The 18,047-nt window shown below is 35.8% G+C and overlaps 1 protein-coding gene and 1 pseudogene across 1 annotated transcript in view; one reads left to right on the top strand and one right to left on the bottom strand.

Annotated features, from left to right (window-relative positions):
- Positions 1–18,047, top strand: part of RSRC1 (arginine and serine rich coiled-coil 1) — a 448,688-nt gene that overhangs the window by 314,814 nt on the left and 115,827 nt on the right. The window lies entirely within an intron of this gene.
- On the bottom strand, positions 11,231–12,742 carry LOC102177664 (annotated as a pseudogene).

Here is an 18,047-nt window from a genome sequence, read left to right as displayed (position 1 = left end):
TTCACCAAATACATTTGAAAATTATACACACTTCTCTTGGAAAATCTCAGTGAACGTTAGCATATTTTAGATTTTAAGAAACCCCAAAGTAGTCCTCTTTAACTTTGCTTAACATGACAGTTTTCAGTCTTACTTGCCCTATGTCATAGATTTCATGGAGCCCCAGTTTGAAAAATTTGAGAAACAGTGAAAACAATCCTGACAGGACAAGAGACAGATGTCCTGAATTCTAATCCTGGCTTTGCCTTTCATTGTCTGTATGACTTTCACCAGTTAATAATCACTCTGTGTCTCAGCTTTCTTATCTGTGAAATGAGATTGTGTCTAGAGGTTAGGGTTGTCAGGAGAGGATACCCAACATTCTGAGGAGCATTTTCAAAATGGACATTCCACCATACCCTCTCTCCTTGTGCTGAGTTTGCCTGTAGATGCTTTGATCTACTGGTTAATTGTGCCAGTATTAAAACTTACTTTCTTAACCTTGCAATTTATTTATTGAACTGTTGCTTTTAGGGACTTTCAGTCATCAAAGACATGTTGAAAATATCAAAGAGTAAACATAAGCACAACTTATTGCTTTGCTAAATTTAGGCAATGGCAGCAGACTGAGCCTCTTGATAAAAGTAACAAGCCATCTAGCCAGAAAGCAGTAGTGGTAATGCAGATAGTGTTATTTGCTATCTTGATAAACATTAACTAATATATAAACATTATTAAGACCATATAACATAGTTAAATAATCACTTCAGTCGCTCAATTGTGTCTGACTCTCTGTGACCCCATGGACTGCAGCACGCCAGGCTTCCCTGTCCATCACCAACTCCCAAAGCTTACTCAAACTCATGTCCATTGAGTTAGTGATGCCATCCAACCATCTCATCCTCTGTCATCCCCTTCTCCTCCTACCTTCAATCTTTCCTAGCGTCAAGGTCTTTTCCAATGAGTTAGTTCTTCACATCAGGTGGCCAAAGTATTGAAGTTTCAACTTCAGCATCAGTCCTTCCAATGAACACCCAGGACTGATCTGCTTTAGGATGGACTGGTTGGATCTCCTTGCAGTCCAAGGGACTCACAAGAGTCTTCTCCAACACCAGAGTTCAAAAGCATCAATTCTTTGGCACTCAGCTTTCTTTATAGTCCAACTCTCACATCCATGACTACAGGAAAAACCATAGCTTTGACTAGATGGATCTTTGTTAGCAAAGTAGTCTCTGCTTTTTAATATGCTGTCTAGGTTGGTCATAGCTTTTCTTCCAAGGAGCAAGTGCTTAATTTCATGGCTGCAGTTAAGGAATAAGCAGAAGCAGATAACCATAGTGGAAAAAAAATGAGTAAATGAGAGATTTTATGTACATTTTAATCGTTGTTGGTCATTTACAGTGAATTCTTTTAAATCTTACAAAAATTAAGACTTCTTGGCATCTTTTAGGAGCAGCAATGACTTAGTAAACGATGGTGCCTTTGAATTCAGTATATGCAAGGTAAAAGGAGTGGCGGGATATGGAGAATTATAATCCTGCCTCCTGCAGCTTAGAGGCCAGGAGAAAGCACTCTCATACAACGCAGGAGAAATAAAGTGGCAGATACAGATATCCATTAAACATCTAAATGCATGGTTAAAGGTGGAGGAACATAATGTTTCATTTCTTTTCTTTCATAATTTATTTGTTTTATTTTTTTTATGGCACTCATTACTCTCTAACATATTTTATGCTTGATTAGTGGCTTAGCATCAAGCTTCCCAACTAGAAAGTAAGCTATGTAAGGGCAGGAATCTTGCCTATTTGTTTCAAGAACATATCCCTCATCCTGTAAAAGTAACTAGCATGTGGTGCATACATACTAAGTCGTGTCTGTTGTGTCTGACTCTTTGAGACTCTGTGGACTGTAGTCTGCCACAGGTGCTCATTAAGACTGGTAGGCTTTTCAGAACTCTTGACTGTATGCACAGAGCACTGTGATCTGAACAGTGCTTTAGGTAAGAAACATTAGAACCACAGGAGTAATAAAAATTTAAAGAGGGTAAATGAAAAATATATGTTTTTTTAATTTACTGATATATAGGTTATGAAAATAACCAAGTTTGGGAAAGGTAAAACCATTTAGATAATATCATTATACAAGATAAAGGAAGCATAAGATAGTAAGGCACAGGGTTGAGAAAGGATAAATTTCGATACTGTTTTGGCTATTATGTAAAAGTATGAATTTTACATGTTTAGTATTTACAAAATAGGGTTAGTATTTTCTATATGTGATCATTATACTTCAGCATTTCACTGTCTTTTACACTTGTGGTTTATCAAGAAGCCAGGGTTGTTAACCACATAATTGTCCTTTAACTTCCCTGGTGGCTCAGATGGTAAAGAAACCGCCTGCAATGAAGGAGACCCAGGTTTCATCCCTGGGTTGAGAAGATCCCCTGGAGAAGCAAATGGCTACCCACTCCAGTGTTCCTGCCTGGAAAATCCCATGGACAGAAGAATCTGGAGGGCTACAATTAACAGGGTCACAAAGAGTCAAACATGACTGAATGACTAACACTTTAATTGTCCTTTATGCCACTCATTCCTATTGTTGAGTAAACTCCTTCTAAATCTAAATCCTAAGTGTTCATCATGGAATGTGCTTACTTGTTTTCCATCTATATTTTCATATTAAGTGATCTAATCCATTCTCTCGGGACTTCAGATAGCATCCATGTATAACAATTTCTAAATTCCAGTACTCTCTTTAGAACTGCAGACTTACATAGCTAATTGCCTGTCCTCTTCACTTACCTGTCAAACAGGAAAGTCCTGGATTCTTCCTGCTCACACCCTCATCCCTGCTTCTCTTTCATTGTCCCTTCATTACATCTTTCCAGTTGCTCAAAACAGCAATTTGGCACTTCCATTCTATTAGCATGGTCTGTAGCCACCTAAGGTGCATTTAAATCTTTCTACTGATCCCATTTTTACTGCCTTTACTCTGGGAAAGTCACCAAAATTTCTTGGCTTGACCACTGCAATAGCCTTCTATCTTATGTGTCTACAGTCTTGGCCTCTATAATACATCCCATAGTTCGCAGAATGAGCTTAAACTATGAATCGGAACCTGCCATTCCCCTGCAGGAGAAAACGCAAAAAATTGGTGGCTGCCATTTGCTGCTGGGATGAAATTTCAGAATTCTTAGTATGGCGCCAGGTGCTTTCAGGTTTGCCCATGTCTACTCCTCCAGCCTCATCTTAGACTGTTCTTTACTAAACTCCATACTGGCCTGCTCTTTTGTTCCTTGGTTTGCATGTTATTGCACCTCCCTGAAATAGATACCTCCATCCTCTCACCCAAATTAATTTAGGCTTATTATTAAAGTTTCAGTTTAAATTTTATACCTCAGAGAAGCCTTGACACCTGTTCACTAGACAGAACCAGTGTCTCTGAAATTTTGTGAACTTTTCCTTCATAGCAATCAATCAGTTTTAATTAAATATGATGTTCACAATTATTTGTTTGACCTTTCTCAGACCTTTAGAGAGTCAGACTGTGTGTCCCTTTTGTATACTGTGTCCTCAACACTTAGCATAGTTCCTGTCATATAGAAGGTACTCAGTAAGATTCTCCGTTGTTGTTGTTGTTGTTTAAATAATTTCTCTTTTGAATTTTTAGCTTTTCAGCATTTCACAATTCTCTTTGACCTTTTGTAGTGTGAAATACAGAGAAAAGTATATAAATGTACATATCACTGAATTATGAAACACAACACCACCTGTGTTATACTACCCAAAACAAGAAACAGCACTGCACTAGTATTTGGAAACCTCAATTTTCTTTTTCCTATAACTCCCACATTACCCTATGCTATAGTAATCAATCACTCTCTTGCTTTTATTAATAATTTTACCACCTAAGTATATAATACTAAGCACTGTAGTTAAATTTTCCCAGTTTGAACTGGAATCATATACTATATATTCTCTTGGGTCTTTTCTCAATATTGTTCTTTTTTTTTTTTTTTTTTCTCAATATTGTTCTTAAGATTCATCTGTTTGCTTGTAGCTGTACTATGTTGATTCTGTGCTGTATCATTTCATTGTATGAACATAATGCAGTTGTTTTTTTTTTTTACTTTTTGCTATTGATGGACTTTTATTGCACTAATTCAAGGCTGCTCTGAACATTCTTGTAAAAGTTTATATTCTCGCTTGTGTATACATGAAGTTCTTTAAACTCCATAGCTAAGAGTAGAATGCTGTCTCATAGAGTATGTGTGATTTCAAATTTACGAGGCAATGTAAAGCTTTTCCAAAATGGTTATATCAGTTTCTTTTCTCAACAATAGCGTATAAGAGTTCCTATTGCTCTAACTTCTCACCGTTACTTAATACTGTCAGACTTTTTAATTTTAGCCAGACTTAAATCATTTTATTTTTAATTTCCATTTCTCCTGTTATCAGAAAGCTTTAGTAGTTTTTCACTGGTTTGTTAGGCACAAAAATTTCTTAATCTATGAAGTGCCTTCTTGAGTGTTTAGCCCATTTTCCTACTGTTATGTTTTTCCTTATTTTTTTTCTATTGACTTGAAGGAATTCTTGATAGATTCTGGATATGAGTTGTTTATAAATAATTCTGAATGACTGAATGTGGCTCTTTCCAGCCCACCTACTACTTCTTCCTCATTCTCTAGAGTTATAGGGTATATATTGAAGATACAGAGCAATATCCATGTTCACTCTACTTTCAGTTGTGAAACATTGTTTGGTATCTTTATGATCTGCCATTTTTGTTCTGAAGATAATTCAAGATGATGGTTAAATTTTAAAAGATCTCTCTTTATGGTTTATATTAATAGGAAAATACAAAACTTGATTTCCAACTTCCCTAAAGAGTTACATAGAGGTTTTCTTCCTGAAATGTGTAAAATGAGTAAGGAGGAAGGGATGAGAATCATAATATACATAATTCAAATGATTTTGAATTTATCTGAAGATTCTTAATCCTATTCATTTAACTGTGATGAGCTCTACTAGAACCATAAAATGTAAGTGATTCAAATTATTGTTTCAGAGCCACTGATTTTGGTGACTTCCCTGGTGGCTCTGATGGTAAAGAATCTGCCTGCAATGCAGGAGACCCAAGTTCAGTCTCTGGATTGGGAAGATCGCCTGGAGAAGAGAATAGCTACCCACTCTAGTATTCTTATTTTGTTTTTGTTTTTTTAATTGGAAACTAGTTACTTTACAATATTGTGGTGGTTTTTGCCAAACATTGAGATGAATCAGCCACAGGTGTACATGTGTCCCCTCCTCTCTCCTTCCCCATCCCATCCCTCTGGGTTGTCCCAGTGCACCAGCTTTGAGTGCCCTGTTTCATGCATCGAACTTGGACTGGTAATCTGTTTCACATATGGTAATATACATGTTTCAATGCTATTCTTTCAAATCATCCCACCCTTGCTTTCTCCCACAGAGTCCAAAAGTCTATTCTTTACATCTGTGTCTCTTTTGCTGTCTCGCATATAAGGTCATGATTACCATCTTTCTAAATTCCATGTATATGCATTAATATACAAATATAATGTATTGGTGTTTTTCTTTCTGACTTGCTTCACTCTATATAATAGGCTCCAGTTTCATCCACCTCATTAGAACTGATTCAGATGTGTTCTTTTTAATAGCTGAGTAATATTCCATTGTGTATATGTACCACAACTTTCTTATCTATTCATCTGCTGATGGACATCTAGGTTGCTTCCATGTCCTATCTATTGTAAACAGTGCTTCAGTGAACATTGGGGTACACGTGGCTCTCTCAATTCTGGTTTCCTCAGTGTGTATGCCCAGCAGTGGAATTGCTGGGTCGTATGGCAGTTATGTTTTCAGTCTTTTAAGGAATCACCACACTGTTCTTCACAGTGGCTGTACTAGTTTATATTCCCACCAACAGTGTAAAAGGGTTCCCTTTTCTCTGCACCCTCTCCAGCATTTATTGTTTGTAGACTTTTTGATAGTAGCCATTCTGACTGGCGTGAGATAGTACCTCATTGTGGTTTTGATTTGCATTTCTCTGATAATGAGTGATGTTGAGCATCTTTTCATATGTTTGTTAGCCATCCGTATGTCTTCTTTGGAGAAATGTCTGTTTAGTTCTTTGGCCCATTTTTTGATTGGGTCATTTATTTTTCTGGTATTGTGCTGCGTGAGCTGCTTGTATACCTTTGAGATTAATTCTTTGTCAGTTGCTTTGTTTCCTATTATTTTCTCCCATTCTGAAGGTTGGCTTTTCACCTTGCTTATAGTTTCCTTCATGTGCAAAAGCTTCTAAGTTTAATTAGGTCCCATTTGTTTATTTTTGCTTTTATTTCCATTACCCTGCAAGGTGGATCATAGAGGATCCTGCTGTGATTTATGTCAGAGAGTATTTTGTCTATGTTTTCCTCTAGAAGTTTTATAGTTTCTGGTCTTAAATTTAGATCATTAACCCATTTTAAGTTTTTTTGTGTACAGTGTTAGAAAGTGTTCTTGTTTCATTCTCTTATAGGTGGTTGACCAATTTTTCCAGCACCACTTGTTAAAGAGATTCTTATCTCCATTGTATGTTTTTGCCTCCTTTGTCAAAGATAAGGTGTCCATAGGTGCATGGATTTATCTCTGGGCTTTCTATTTTGTTCTATTGATCTATCTTTCTGTCTTTGTGCCAGAACTATACTGTCTTGATGACTGTAGCTTTGTAGTACAGTTTTAAGTCAGGCAGGTTGATTCCTCCAGTTCCATTCTTCTTTCTCAAGATTGCTTTGGCTGTTCGAGGTTTTTTGTGTTTCCATACAAATTGTGAAATTATTTGTTCTAGTTCTGTGAAAAATACTGTTGGTAGCTTGATAGGGATTGCATTGAATCTATAGATTGCTTTGGGTAGTATACTCATTTTCACTATATTGATTCTTCCGATCCATGAACATGGTATATGTCTCCATCTATTTGTGTCCTCTTTGATTTCTTTCACCAGTGTTTTATAGTTTTCTATATATAGGTCTTTTGTTTCTTTAGGTAGATATATTCCTAAGTATTTTATTTTTTTCATTGCAGTGGTGAATGGAATTGTTTCCTTAATTTCTCTCTCTGTTTTCTCATTGTTAGTGTATAGGAATGCAAGGGACATCTGTGTATTGATTTTATATCCTACAACTTTACTATATTCATTGATTAGCCCTAGTAATTTTCTGGTGGAGTCTTTAAGGTTTTCTATGTAGAGGATCATGTCATCTGCAAACAGTGAGAGTTTTACTTCTTTTCTTCCAATCTGGATTCCTTTTATTTCTTTTTCTGCTCTGATTGCTGTGGCCAAAACTTCCAAAACTATGTTGAATAGTAATGGCGAGAATGGGCACCCTGTCTTGTTCCTGACTTTAGGGAAAATGCTTTCATTTTTTCACCATTGCCCCTCTAGTATTCTTGCCTGGGGAATTCTGTGGACAGAGGGAGTGGCAGGCTATAGTCCTTGAGGTCAAAAAGCATCAGACATGACTGAGTGTCTAACACTTTTCTTGCCTGAATTTTACTGATTTTTTAAGAATCACTTCAAATGTCACCTTCTGTTGGAAGTCTTAGTTATCCTCCACCAGAGTGAATAAGTTCTGTATTTCCTTTGCAGATCTGTATCGTAGAACTTAACTACCACACTGTTATGAAAATGGATTTTCTTGCCTAAATCCTGTTCTTGTTTCTTTAGACCTTTCATAGGTCATCTGTCAATCATAACCACCCAGGAAGTCATAAAATAAGTGTTATTTAAAAAGAAAATCTAATGGGATAGGTAGGCCTTATCCCCCCTGACAGTCCAATAAATCATCCTCTTAAAGGGTTAAGTTAAAATCTTAGTACTCTCCATTACTGAGCTGGAAGCTTAATTACATAGAAACATTCCAACAAACAGTTCACTTTTACAGTTAATTTGCAGCTTTTACAGTTAATTTCTCTCTAATTTTCCTTTTAAGCCATCCTTAGAAATTTTATTTGATCATACAAAAAAACCCAGCAGATTGCAAATTTTGAGTGTTACCAGTTTCTTGCAAGCACATCCTTTCTCCACGAGGTATTGACTTAGATGGAATAAAGTGAAATTTTGTTCCAAGTTTAACCCTTCAGCAACCCTTGCTAAATACAAATAAATCATCTGTAATTACATTCAATAGCAGTATTGTTAGGTGTCATTCATGATTTCATTGTTAGTTGAAAGTATCCTCTGTAGCCCCTGTATTTGCTTCTATTCAAACAATCAGTCTTTTTCATTGTGTTTTCTTGAAGATAGTGTGAGGCAGGAAAGCAGGGGTGATATTATGACTGTCTCTCTTATTATCATCTCTTTTCTTTTGATTTTTACTTCTATGACCTACTTCCTGTTTCTAAAGAGATATGGTTTGAGAAATAGTCAAGTTTTATTTTATTGTTGTGTTGTTCTTGAAATGATCAGCTTGGAAGAGTCTTCTGTATATTTTAAAATTGTTTTCATAGAGTATGAAGAATGCTTTTTCAGTCATGTACACTGCTCCTTTTTGCCTTTTACAGAATGTGCTAGGGTTGATATGGGGCTCTGGAATTAGACTCCCTCTGTTAGTTTTGGCTCTGTCATTTACTAGCTAACTGAGTGACTTTGGGCGATTACTGAAGTTTTCATACCTCAGATTCCTAACTGGTAAAAAATGGGATATTAATGTTGAGCATTAAATAACTTTACATATGTAAAGCTTAGAATGATTGCTAGTACATGGTAACTCAGTAAATACTGACTTTTGTTTATTATTACTGTTGTTATTATCAGTGTCAGTGTGAGTTGATTGAACCAGAACTCACTATAGAAAGTGAACCAGAACTCACTATAGAAAGTGAAAGTTTTTTTTTTTCAACAAAAACAGTTGGTTATTTGTTATCTCATACAATTAAAACAATTTTATATCTTTGCTCCTTCAACAAGATGAAGAGCTTAACAAGACTAATACTTTGAATTATGTTAAAACAAATTATAATTAGTCCATGGAAACCTTCATTATTATAGTATTTGACTTTAAAATACATAATTTACATAGACTTGTACAGATTATTCTGTTTTTAATAAGATATTCTAATTTGCTTTATTAGATTTTATTTTTCCTTGATTTTAAAGTTTCATGGAATTTAAGATGTGATATATCAAGACTTTTCCTTTATTATGTCACAAAGAATTCTAAGTATCAGAACATATAGCCATATCTTTTATCTTGAAGATCACTAGGTATGTATCACACATGCTCAATATCTATTTTTGTGCTCTCAAATTTAATGCATTCTTTAATTAGTTATTTCATACTTTGAATTAACATCCTATTGGTAGTTTATATAGAATAATTTCCTTTATCTAATTTCTAGTTTTCTTTTATTCTTTTCCTTTTGTTAACTTTTTTTTCTTCTCTCAACTGTTCTGATAGTTTCAGTTTGTTTCACTTTATTTTATTGAAGTATAGTTGATTCACAATATTGTGTTAGTTTTAGGTGTACTGAAAATTGATTCAGATATACATATATATGCAAACACACATATATAATATCTTTTCAGATTATTTATCCATTATAGTTTATTATAACATATAATTCCCTGTGCTAAACAGTAAATCCTTGTTGCTTATCTATTTTATGTATAATAGTTTGTATCTGTTAATCCCATAATCCCAATTTATTCTGCTCCCCAATCCCTTTCCCCTTTGGTAACTTAGTTTGTTTTTTCTGTCTGTGAGTCTATATATATGGATTCATTTGTATTATTTTTAAGATTCCACATAGAATTGATATCATATAATATTTGTCTTTCTCTGTCTGATTTACTTCACTCAGTATAATAATCTCTAGGTTCATCTATGTTGCAGATGGCAATATTGCCTTCTTTATGGCTGAGTAATATTCATGTGTGTGTGTGTGTGTGTGTGTGTGTATGTGTGTAAGAAGGTAAAGTAAGAAGGTTCCCTTTCTCCATACCCTTTTCAGCATTTATTATTTGTAGACTTTTTGATGATAGCCATTCTGACCAATGTGAGGTGAGACCTCATTGTAGTTTTGATCTGCATTTTTCTAGTTAGTAATGTTGAGCATTTTTTCATGTGCCTGTTGGCCATCTGTATGTCTTCAGAGAGTTGTCTGTTGAGGTCTTGTGAGTTGTTTGTTTCTTTTAATTTTTAAATTTATTTTTAATTGGAGGATAATTACTTTACAATATTGTGTTAGTTTCTACCATATAGCAACATGAATTAGCCATAGGTATACGTATGTCCCTCCTACCTCTTACCCATTGCACCCCTCTAGGTTGTCACAGAACCTCAGGTTTGAGCACCCTGCATCATACAGCAAATTCCTACTGGCTATCTTTTTTACATATGATAATTATATGTTTCATGTTTGTTTTTTAATGTTGAGTTTTTGATCTGTTTGTCTATTTTGAATGTTAACCTCTTGTTGATCACATTGTTTGTAAATATTTTTTCCCATTCTCTAGATTATCTTTTGTTTGTTTGTTTGTTTCCTTTGCTGGGCAAAAGCTTTTAAGTTAGATTAAGTCCCATTTGTTTATTTTTATAAGTATTCTGATTGACAAATCCAACTGAATTTCTAGCTGATAGCCAGCAACAACCATCAGGCACATGAGTGAGCAGCCTTCAGCCCACCAGCCATCAAGTCAGTCCCAGTCTTTGTGTTGCCCCGTTCGATGCTGCATGGAGCTACTCTACCTGAATCCTGCTCAAGTTCAAATTTGCAGTGATTTTCAAATGTGTAATGTTCACAGTTAATGAATGTGGATGTTTGAAGCATGAGTTTGGGCTGCTATATAGCAAAAATAACTGACATACAAGGGTAAACTTTTTTCCTATCTTCAAAGTAACATTTTTAAGGAAATAAATATTATTGGAATTATTTCCCAGGAAATTTGACCATGGAAGTCACTTGGTATTTTTGGCATAGGAATAAACTCTTTTCTTTCTTTTTTTTTTTTTTTTTTTTTTGAAAAGATAAAAATTCCTTATTTTTTTATTCCTGGTACCACTACCACAATTTACAGGGCAATATACCTGATGTACTGAAAAGAAAAAAAGACAAAGCTACAACAGATAAAAGACCTCAGGAATGTACATCTAATTGACACCACATTGCATTAATCGATAGCTACACTTTTTGCAACCTGTGGCTATGACAATCCTGAACAAGAAGGGTTTCCTGTTTAAGCTGCAATAACTTTTCTGACTATGGATCATCATTCCTTCTGTGGCAGATTTTTACAGTTCCTCTAACACATTTGTGACAACTGTCTCAAAGTAACCTGCAGCTTTCCTGACAACTCCTCGCTCTCTCTCCTGCTAAGAACTGTAGCCCTTTTCTTCTGAGTTTTTAGAACCTCCTGCTACCATATCCACCATTTCCACCACCAGATCCATAACCACCACCATAGGGACTGCCCGAGCTTCTTCCACCAAAACTACCCCCTTTCATGGGTCCCTAATTGGATTGCTATTGTCCACTATAATTTCCAAAATCATTATAGTTTCCACCACCACCATAGTTACCTCCAAAATTTCCTCCTTCATTGTAACCATATCTTCCACCACCGCCACCACATCCACCACCTTGGTTTCCATATCCTGGTCCACCACCACCATAACCTCCTCTACTACTATAACCAGGACCATCACCATAGTTGCCACCATCACCTCCAAATCCATTATATCCACCATCACCTCCTCCATAACTCCCTCTGCTGCCATCACCTCCACCACCATAGCCTTCTCTTCCACCAAAGTTTCCACCATGGCCAAAGTTACCTCCACCATCTCCAAAGTTTCCTCCATGACCCATAAAGTTGCCAGATCCACCTCCGTGACCTCTTTGTGATCCAGCAGATTGCATCTCTTATTTAGAAAGGGCCTTTTTCACTTCACAATTATGCCCATTAATAGTGTGGTATTTCTGAACAACAGTTTTATCAACTGTACCATGATCATCAAAAGTTACAAAAGCAAATCCTCTCTTTTCCCCACTCTGCCTGTCTTTCCATAACTTCTATGGTTTCAATCTTGCCATGCTTTTCAAAGTAGTCTCTCAGATTACATTCTTCTATATCTTCTTTAATACCACCACCAAAAATTTTCTTCGCTGTTAGATGGGCACCAGGCTTTACAGAATCCTTTCTAGAAACAGGGGTTTTCCCCTGGTGGCTCAGATGGTAAAGCGTCTGTCTACAATGCGGGAGACCCAGGTTCAATCCCTGGGTTGGGAAGATCCCCTGGAGAAGGAACTGGCAATCCACCCCAGTACTATTGCCTGGAAAATCCCATGGACAGAGGAGCCTGGTAGGCTACAGTCCATGGGGTGGCAAAGAGTTGGACACGACTGAGCAACTTCACTTTCACTTTCACTTTCTAGAAACAGCTCTCTTTGGTTCCACTACACTCCCATCAACCTTGTGTGGTCGAGCACACTTTTTGCCTCCACTTCTTCAACACAAGAGTAAGTCACAAAACCAAAACCCCTGGAACGTTTTGTTTGGGGGTCTCTCATCACCACACAATCTCTAAGTGTGCCCCATTTCTCAAAGTGTTCTCTTAAGCTATCATCTGTAGTTTCAAAGCTCAGACCACCAATAAACAGCTTTCTCAATTGCTCAGGTTCCTTGGGATCATGATCCTCCTCCCCGCGGTGGCCATGGCCAGAGTCGAGCTGGGGCAACTGGGCGGCGGTTTTACCTCCATTTTGAGACCGGACTCGCCTCTTCCAACTCCCAGGAATAAACTCTTTAGAATGTCTGTGAAAAAAAAATTTTAAGCTCTGTGATAACATGTATAAGTATAGCACAAAAATAATTTCAACATTTCTTCATCTGTTTGAATATGTATATTTCTTGTCCTTTCACTGACATTATATAATTACTGCCAGTTTTCTTAACATTATCATTATTTTTATTGTCTTATTTTGTATAGAACAGAGATGAGAAATATGGAAAATCAGTCACCACTCACTAGGCTACACTTATAATGCAGTAGTAGTTGATCAGTGCACTTTTTTATGACGAGTCAAGGTATAACTTCCAAATTCTCAACACAGCACTTCATGTTGTCACAGATGTTCATGCCAGTGGAATGAACATCTGAGATGTGACCTATAATTTATAAAATATCTTATAAATATTTTTAAATTTAACATATGACATGATCTTCATATATAATTTTTTTTCCCTTCCCAATTTGGCTGCCAGACTCTCAAAGCTACCTTGATACCGCCATCGCTCTGCTTATTTGAAGGTATTTCTTTTACTTTTGAGAGGTCTCTGCTTCACATACACTTTTTTTCCTTTTCTCTTTTTTTAACCTCTCCTGTAGCTTTTTTCTGTGTTAAGTCAAAAGTTACCTAAGTTTGTGGAAAAAAATGACTCTGAGATTTCCCTAAGGGGACAATATGGTGAGTGGGAAAAACTATTATAATTTCCTATAAAACATTTTCACGATGGGAAAAAGATGAGAAGTAAGTATATGAGTGATGAGTTTATTTGCAAAATTTTATAGTACATCTGAAGAGAATTGATTATGTAAGGAAACTGAGGCCATGCTATGTCCCAGGTGCTAGACTGCTTATACACTTTAACTTGTTTGATTGTCAGAATACACCTATAAGGAGAATATCACTACCCAAATTTTTCCATTTATATAGATTTATTAATCATTTGTTCTTACTCATCTGTTAATTTATTTTTTTCTTCTATAAATTATTTGAAAGATTTTATAGCACCATAATAAAGTGGTGATATACGAGCTTTTAAATATCATAAAAAGGAAAAATATTCATTAATCAGTCAAGAGCAGGAGAATAAAACAGAACAAATTTCACACATCAAAAGAGCCTATAGAATTGCTGTTACTTTTTCTAGATTTCCTGACAAAAGCAGTTTATCACAGAGAACTAAAAGTTTCACCGCTAATCTTTCCCTAAAAGGGAATTCTTACATGGGGCTTCAAGTAGAGCATTTTTTATTAAATGAAATACTGTAAATATTTAAGTGCTATTTTGTGTGGCTTTTAATATATTAGCAGCATCATCGTCATGTGATATAATGTATAATATCCTCAACATCATAATTGCAAGAAATGAAATAATAGATTTCATGTACCACATGCTTTTAATATCTATCAATAAAAGCCATAAAAAAGCATCATAGTGAAATTTAGTGTCTTAGGAAAATGTGATCCAAGAATATAGTATTCTGATGGATCTGCTTGAATCTAATTAAAACCCAGTATATATGGAGAAGCAGAATGCCTGTTCCTATAATAATTCTTCTGTGTGAACTTTCATTCAGTCAGGCTTTTATACTAGAAGTAATAGGAGTTGTTTTAATCCTCTCTGCTCTTAAAAGGGTCTGAAATGTTAATACTCTGTGTGGTTGATTTGGGGGTAGAATCTTAAACTTTAGAGATCAAATGAACAGGTGATGGGGTGACATTCTTTTATGAGAACCCAGAGCCTGAAGAGAACACCCTCCTAGGTAGCTAGCCTATTACCTCTGCAGGAAGGTAGGCTGAGAAGGGGACACTTCCAGGAAAGTCCAGCATTTTTCAGGTATCAATGCTACATCCATCTCAGGACAAGAATGTATAAACAAAACAATTCCCAAATTTTTACAACCTTCAGCAGAGCAGACATTTTCAAATCATTTCATACTTCATCTTACTTAATTTCTCATTGTGGTCCTAGAAAATTTTCAGAAGTATTGCCATTAAATGTCAGATTTGAGAAAAGCTTCCCAGAAAAGTAAGATTAATTTGTTCATTTGATTAAAATTTTCAGATGAAATAAATCAAGTGATAACTTTCCTGCCATTGAAACTGTTCAAAGCCTCCTTTTTCTTGTAAGTCGGTTCTCATCAACCAGTTTATTGGAATTCATTTCAAGCAAGGGACCTCACCTAGAGGGATTCAAAATATGGTTTACTCTACATTTAAAATACGCGATCCAAGTTTTTAATCAAATGAATTTTGTAAAGAAACATTATTGTGTCCCAATGAGAAAGGGGTTTAAGATTTTTTTTTTCATTCAAGACTATTTTTCTAGCATTGAAGAGCTGAAAGTAAAGCAAGTGGGTATCAGCTAGAGTCTATGCCATGATTTTTTTAAGATGGCAAATAAAAGTAAGGTTTACCTTGCAAATATTCAACATGATGTTTTTAAATTTTGCTAATTGATTGGTGAAAGCCCAATTATATACCTAGTAAATTTGCTTTGGTCACATTTTAATGAATGTCATTAAAAATATATATGAATCGTGTCAATACACTTCTATCAAATTTTAGCAAGTGTTAAAATATATTCAGTGCAAATGTAAGAATAAGTGAAATATTTAATATGTTGACTTTTACAAAGATTTCTCATTAAGTTATTATGCGATGCAGGGACCCCACTGAATACTGCTTACTGCTATGACCTGTGCATCTTCTTATCATTTTTTTCTCCATCACATGGAAAAAAAAAACTGATGCTCTGGCTTTGGTATGGCCCTAGGACCACAACACAATACACAAATGGGCAGTGACCAGTTGTGGAGATGGTTCAAGCAAATAATTTTAACTGTCCTAGGTGACAGTTCATTTGTAACTAACTAAAAACTTGAGTTCTGTTTTGTGCCTGATTTTTATTCTTCTGAAAAAAGTGGAGAGTGCCCTGAGTTACAGTACCGATCCACTTTGAGTGATCTAAGAAGGTCACTTAAGCCAATGACTGAAAGGTCTACAGATTCTATTTTCCCATTCTAAAATCAAATGATTTGTGTTTTTATTTCATAAAAGATCTGAATTATTGACAGTCACATTTTGAGTTGGCGCCTACTTCATATATAGGCCGAGCAGGTAACGATACATCCTCCCTTTGTGCTGCCTTTATAAATTTGAAGATATTAGGTACTTTGTACTTTGTTATGGTGCATTGATAGACCCTCATGAAATAGACATGTCTTCTAAGAGCCTGAAGATAGAATAGAATCATATAATAGACACTTGAAATGTAGCACAGAAGAGACTAATGTTTCACACTCAAAAGTTTAGCCCTTTCTATTAGCAGCAAGTTTTAGTGTAACTTTTTTTACGTTAACAAACCTTTGAAATAGGTAGAGGTTGTTCTCTAATGTGAACACATACCCTCCCCCTAACACACACACACACATTCATTCTTTCTCATTCTTTCTTTACCTATTTCTCGTTCTCTCCTCTACGTTCATCTGCCTCTCCCTCTCTCCCTCCCTCCTTTCCTTCTCATAAGTAAGACCCCAAAAGCTTCAATTTTAAAAAAATTTGAAGAATTTACCTGTTTACCATTATCACGTATCATAAATTGTTTTGATATGTGCACTCACACTTTCAGAACATTCAGTCATTTGTTACATCAACATTATCTCGTGTATGCCAAGCATTGTGCTAGGCGCGGGGAATAAAGCAAGCAAAACAAACCTGAACTCACCCTACATTTAGAGGGTCAAGTGATTCACTCTTATGAATAAGGAAACAAATTTGGCTGAAAGTACTAAATCTCATGAAAAGATTTTAAATGATTTGCTTGACACTCAGTAAATAAACCAAACAGACAAGAATCTAAGTCAGAGTTTTACAACTCTATGGTAACCTAAGGAACTATGATCATCTCTAATTAGCAGTGTGGAAAGATTACTGTTCTGAAAGTAGTAAGGTCTTGGTTCTTGGAATGGCTCTGCCGCTAATTAGCTATATCACTTTGAACAAGTCAGCTGACATCTGGGCCTCAATTTTTCTCACATAAAAAATGAGAGAAATGAACTTGGGGGTCTCTAAGATCCTTTTCAGATCTTAAGAGCTTATGATTATCCAAATGTACAAACTCAACATAAATGAAATTCCTAGTTTTCTTTAAGATACAAAGTAACATATATATAAAGTAACAGTTTTTCTATATACTTGAAGTTATCTATACAGTATAAATAAAAAATATAATTCCCCTAGCAACAAAAATATAAAATTGCTAAAAGAAACTTGACTGATAATTAAAAATATTATACTGAGCACTTACTGTGTGCAAATAAGACTATTGCTAGGTAAAGACTGCTGCTACTGCTGCTAAGTCGCTTCAGTCATGTCCGAATCTGTGCGACCCCATAGATGGAAGCCTACCAGGCTCCCCCATCCCTGGGATTCTCCAGGCAAGAACACTGGAGTGGGTTGCCATTTCCTTCTCCTATGCATATAAGGGAAAAGTGAAAATGAAGTCACTCAGTTGCATCCGAATCTTAGCGACCCCATGGACTACAGCCTGCGAGGCTCCTCCATCCACGGGATTTTCCAGGCAACAGTACTGGAGTGGGGTGCCATTGCCTTCTCCGAGGTAAAGACTAGTGCTAGGTAAAAGTCAAGGAGCCTGCCTCCATGGAATTTATGTTCTGGTAGGGAAAGCAAATAGAAGAGAGTTATTTGTACAATTAAGCCAATAATAATTTTTATAAATTCAATGAAGGAAAAGAATTGACTAATAAGAGAGCATATGTGTGTGTGTGTGTGTGTGTGTGTGTGCGTGTGTGTGTGTGTGTGTATGTATAGCATATATAGCCAAGGCTAAAATATTCACTTTTTTTTGTTCCATTCCATTCAACAATTTAACTGTTATTTGCCTGATACTGACGAGAGTTTTCCCAAGATGTGATATTTTCAATGGTAAAACTGGGGAAGTCCCAGACAAAACAGGACATTGATCACAGTAGCACCATGGTACATTTTGAAAACAAAAGACCAATGTGAATGAACACATAAGGATTAAGATGATTGAGAATAACTTGAATAAAGCTGGTAAGGTAGGCAAAGGACAGATGACTTATAGCTTTATAAACCATGTTAATTTTAGAGCTTTGCTTGTTTCTCCCAAATGGAAAACCAACATAGGGCTTGACATGATTAGAATTCATTCTTAGAAAATCCATCTGCCAGTAGTAAGAATAGTGGGTTTGGTGGTTATGTAAAGGTTGTGGTGATAGTGATGATAAGGTTATCA

The sequence above is a fragment of the Capra hircus genome, chromosome 1, assembly GCF_001704415.2.
Source record: "Capra hircus breed San Clemente chromosome 1, ASM170441v1, whole genome shotgun sequence".
In the NCBI taxonomy this organism is placed as follows: Eukaryota; Metazoa; Chordata; class Mammalia; order Artiodactyla; family Bovidae; genus Capra; species Capra hircus.
Note: the sequence above shows the minus strand (reverse complement) of the source record. Positions and strands in the feature narration are given on the sequence as shown.